The 5,516-nt window shown below is 42.5% G+C and overlaps 1 long non-coding RNA gene across 1 annotated transcript; it reads right to left on the bottom strand.

The window, feature by feature from the left end:
• Window positions 1-4,897, bottom strand: LOC125486566. Its single transcript, XR_007265206.1, has 3 exons — window positions 4,785-4,897; window positions 780-837; window positions 1-40 (listed from the first exon to the last, which is right to left on the bottom strand). It is a non-coding gene; the product is annotated as an uncharacterized LOC125486566 (long non-coding RNA).
• Between the last annotated feature and the right edge of the window lie 619 nt (window positions 4,898-5,516).

Here is a 5,516-nt window from a genome sequence, read left to right as displayed (position 1 = left end):
GTCACCCATGATGGCACCATCTTAAGTACACGGTACAAATCTGAGATACAAAATAGAGAAATAAAAACAGAAAGTTACAATACATTACAGTGATTCAATGTATAAGTTAGAAACTAAGAAATAAAGTTAAAAGGATGAACATTACAGACAGGTTACAGATAAACATTATAATGCAGTAGATCAGCGCAGGGGTCTTCCAGATATGGTCTTTTCGGGCTCACAAACCGCTGACCTGCACCGGTCCCCAGTCCAACAGCCATCCTCACTCTGCTCCATTACCAAACTGATCCCTGGGTTAGCAGGGCTGACATATGAGGAATGGTTGAATCAGTTAGGATTTAATTTGCTGGAATTCAGAAGAATGAGAAAGCACCTCATTGCAACCTATGAAATTCTAACAGGACTGGACAGGATAAATGTAGGAATGGTCTTCTGATAGCAGGTCATTCAGAACCAGGATATGAGATAGATCATTTAAGACTGAGATGAGAAGAAATTTCCTCACTCAGGCAATGGTGAACCTGTGGGATTTCCTGCAATGAAAACAGTAAAGGCCGAAAGATGTGATTTCAAGAAGGAATTGGAACCAGTTTTTGGGGATCAAAGGCTACGCGGGAGAAGCAGGAACAAGCTGATGAGTTGGATGATAAACTATGATCTTAAAACATGGCAGAGCAGCTTCAATGGGCCAAATGGTTTACTCCTGCTCATAATTCCTACATTTCTATAACCAACCTAAACCTAATATAATAATCATTGTTCCATAATTGTTCTCTTACCGACACTTGATCCACTGGTCTACTTCATTCACAAGAATCAAATGCAGCAACTTTCTCACTGGAATGAAAATATTCTGCTTTAGAATATTGTCCTGAATACACTCTTGAAACTCCTGCTCATCTCTGCCCACTACACATGTTAATTATTTTAAGATGTACTGTAATAAAATGTACTACTCTGAAACTTATGTGCACCTCTGCAATTTCCTTGTAAATTTATTCCTGTAAATTTTACCCATCAGCTTGTGGCGAATGGAATACGCTGGGCAATGAAAGGGTACCTATATTGTTTCTTTGCTCTAACCAAATAGATTCTGTACTTGAACACTCTGGGATATTGTCTCATTCTAATACTATAAAACATTATCCTTAATCAACAGTGCTACCTTTTTTCTCTATGTCTTTCTTGACCACCTTGTCACAGAGTAATTTACAGCATGGAAGGGGGCCATTCGACTCATTACGCTGTTACAAATGCGTGGTTTTATAAGAATGTATGCGTATTTGGACTGTGTTGATTAGAGTAAAATGGAGGAACAAAGGAGCTGACGTGATCTGCTTTGGATCCTGCTGCCAGCAAAAGTAGGTGGCTTGATTGTTAAAGACATTCAGGTGTTTCTCTGTGAAGATGCAAGATGCTCACACTTGCAAACAATGGTAGAAGAATATTTGCTGACAATGGATATACTATTAGTCCCAAAGTCCCAAGAAGAATTAAGAGTGTCTGATTTTGAAAATGGTTATACTTTATCTATTGTCTATTTAGTTTCATGACAGAATAAGTTGATATATCTCAAGGGTATAAAATCAGCATGTTTACCTTGATAAATAGGCCCATTGATTTACATTGCCATGGAAATGGGCTTTGAGAGGAATAAAATGTACTGGAAGCCATTGTAGGATTAGATTATAAGGTTCTCCTAAAAGTTGTACCTGAATTTCACAGAATGGTCAGTTTGCCAGGATCCGAGAGAGATAGAGAGAGAACACAGGTAACAAGTTCTTATTATGCATTACATAGAGATGCAGGTGAGAGCTTATACTTAGACTGAAAAGACCAAATCTTTGAGGACTTACAATGAGGCTAGAAGATTTGTCTGCCTTCAATCACAGACAAAATCTCCAGAAAAATCCTGAGCATTAAAGATAGTTCTGAGGTTAAATGTTACTAGACTGGGGCAGGAAAAAAATGAAAGTAAATCCTTAAAAATGAAAAATCTCTTTAGACTGGTTCCAGGTGAATTAAATGCCTACTTAAGGGACAGAGTAAAATAATACCATGGAGTGAGATCTTTGTTCATTTGAAAGTAAAAGGGGAAGTTCTGTTCTGCAGTTACCTACAGAAATAGTGTTTAATCAGTGCTGGTTTTAGTTTACTTGTTGCAGCTGAAGTTGCAAAACTTGAAAACTTGTCACGTGAGCTTTTAAATTGGACTCAGGGAATTGAAATGTTGTTAAAATGATTATGGTCTTTGTATGAAGTCTATGTTGGTTCCATCCAGAGCAATCCTGTCATTTGTACTCCGCTACTCAATTCCCACAGTCTTGCAAGTTTATTTGTCTAAACCTTATCCAATTTTGTCACAGAATCATTATTTCCATCACACTCACAAAAGGCCAGATCCAGGTGACTAACACTCACTGCATAACATTTATATAAAATATTTTTCGTCACGGTCCCTCTGCGTCTCTTACCCAAAATCTTAAATCCGTGTCTCCTATTCCTTGTACTATCAGTTAAGTGGTGGTTTTCCTCCTCAACCTTGTCTAAAGTCTTGTACACCTCAAATCTACCCAGTCTCCTTTGCTCCAAGGAGAACAACTCCAGCTGTTCCAAACTAACCTTTGTAGCTACAGCCATCATTCCACAGTATCATTCTGGTAAATTTCCTCTGCATCCTCTCAAGGACCCTAACATTTTTGCTGAAGCATGGTAACTATAGTTAGATCAATATTCCAGTTAGGACCCAATCAGAGCTTTATCAAGGCTCAACATAACTTCCCTTACTTTGTATTTATGCCTGTAATTATGAAGCCCAAGATCCCACTGTCTTACTCCCTTGAAAAGATCAAAATGCATGCTCCTCTGGTCTTTCTATTCCTGTACACTGGTTAGAATTGTGCCATTAGGCCTCAATTTCCTGTCCCTCTTCTTTCTGCTAAAATGCATCACCTCTCATTTTGCTGTCTTAAATTCCACCTACCACTTCTATGACCGTTCTGATAGCCCGTCAATGTCCTATTGCAGGCCATTTAAATCATCTTAAGATTTGCCACTCTAAATTTGGTATCATCGATAAATTTTGAAATTTGACTCAGCATTCCAAGACCCAAATCATTTCTTTATTGCAAAAACAACAACACAAAAACAACACAGCACTGACACTTGGAATATATGACTATCTACCACCCTCCAGTCCAAAAAAAAATCCTATCCACCATGACTGGCTTTCAGTCCTCAATCCCATTTTGTCAAATCCAACTGGATGTTGAACCTTCCATGTTGTCAGCTGTAATTTAGTAATCAGTCTTAAGGTAATTTGTCAAACATTTTATTAGAAGCATGTTTCCCTTGAATATTTGAACCTAACCTTGTTCGTTGCATCAACATTTATCAACACCGTACACATTTCCTTGTGGTTACACGTTTTGGTGATCCCGACGTCTTTCACACTGTTCCTGGTTTGCTTCATACTGCTTCCAGTCTACTTCAATGATCCTAACATACTTCATAGCAATCTTGACCACAACAAGTACCAGAAGGCAAAAAGGATTGTGGAAGCAGACAGATGAAGCATGGTTCTAGGAGGGGCACGTATACAATGTAATGAAAAATTAATATCAAATCAGAATTTTTACAGCACAGAAATTAAACGATGGTGTAAATGACCATGCTACTCTGACATAAGCAAAGCAGAGAAATGATTGAGACTTGAAGAGTGGCAGAAGAGAAACACTACATTAGACTGCTGCATTTCTCCAGTATAACGTATATCCGTGTAAATGAAGAACTTTCAGAATTACTGAGAGTGAGTGAGCATTATTCAAGCTAAAGATACATAGGACACAACAGCAGCAGCAGTCTAACAAGACAGCGCGACCTCTAGACACCAAATGCCCAGCCAACCCGAAGCATGGTTACAACAGAGCTCCTATTAAAGCAGTGCGGAGCAAACAGCAGTTTCTGTGCGAGATAGTAAGAACTGCCGATGCTGGAGTCAGAGATAACACAGTGTGGAGCTGAAGGAACACAGCAGGCCAGGCAGCATCTACTACCCCAGTTACAGCGGCTGAACAGAGGTTGAGGCTGTTGCTCTCTCTCTTGCATGGTTCCTGCTCGTTGGGCTGACTTTGTCACTGGGGTGTCAGCCCCTTTGATTCAAGTGGCCCCTTTAAATATAATTTCCTGGAGTATACCCAAATACAGTAGCTTACTATTGTTTACAATGTTGACATGGTAACTGACATGTAGATTCCTGCTACCAAGTTACAACAGTTAGATACAGTAAGTAACATAATTCAGTTAATCTAGTCAATGAGTTTCTGTCCCAGAAAGGGTGTTACAAAAGGCAGTATTAGATATTATAATTTCCCTATTGGCTAAGCTGACCCGAGGAGCCGGACAGTCTCAAAAACTGTTCTATTGAAACTCTCGACACATTGTTCTATCCGAAACCTCTCAGCATTGTCTCATCAACACCTATTCAATATAGACAAACAGGAGGATGGAAGAACACAGCAAGCCAGGCAGCATCTAGAGGAACAGGAAAGTTGACGTTTCGGGTCGGGACTCTTTTTCAGAAAATGAGGCAGTTTCTGTGGCTTCCTTGTGCGCTGTATATTCAACTGGCTAACCTCTTCCCACTTCATACTCCTGAGCTTCCTTCACTCTCCCTCACACTCCCCGCTACCCTCACACCCTCCATTCATCACCTCACGCCCTTTCTTCTCACCGATCTCACCCCATCTCCCACCGCCACACTCTCTTAAACCTCTCAGCCCCACCTTTCTCCACCTTAAACCGCTCCGACATCGCCCCATTTTATTTCAGCCATTTCCTCACGCTCCACAAACAAAACCCGACAAACTCCGCCATGAAGCCACTTCACGTCCGCGCCTTCCCGCGTTGCGCATGCGCCTGCCTGCCCCGCCCACTGCCCGGTTCTGCGCATGCGGTGCCGGACCCGGTACTCTACGCAGGCGCATCTAGTCATGGCCGCCGGCTTCCGGCACTCTGCGCGTGCGCGGCGGCCGGAGGCCGGAGTTTTTCTGGTTGTTGCTCCGGAAGAGCCGTTCGTTGTGTGGCCCACTGCAGCCCGTTAGTGTACCTCTGGGGGCTGGGGCCCGTCCGATTCGCAACCGCCATGGAGACGGTGGTATCTGCGCGGCGTCGGGGCTAAATTGTGCAGGCAGACAGCGATCGAGGGCGGCGCGGGGCCCAGAGCCCCGAATCAAACTGGAGACTGTGGAGTAGGCGGCCCAAGAGGCAAGGCCGGAGACCACCGGGACGTTCCCAAAACCGGCAGCAAACCGACCACACGATACAAATGCAGGTACACTGAGAGAGTGTACGTATAACGGGCTATGTGTACACTGAGCTAGCGCCGAATATCCTGGGACTTACAAATGATTCTGCATAACTCAGGTTTGGGGCTGTCTGATTTGCTGGGAACATAAAAACGCAGTTTGCAGAGTTGTTGTACAGTCTGCCGGGGTTATGCAGTTTGTAGCTTCAAA

Source organism: Rhincodon typus, chromosome 30 (assembly GCF_021869965.1).
Source record: "Rhincodon typus isolate 14 chromosome 30, sRhiTyp1.1, whole genome shotgun sequence".
Taxonomy (NCBI): Eukaryota; Metazoa; Chordata; class Chondrichthyes; order Orectolobiformes; family Rhincodontidae; genus Rhincodon; species Rhincodon typus.
This window is presented reverse-complemented; position numbering and strand designations above follow the sequence as displayed.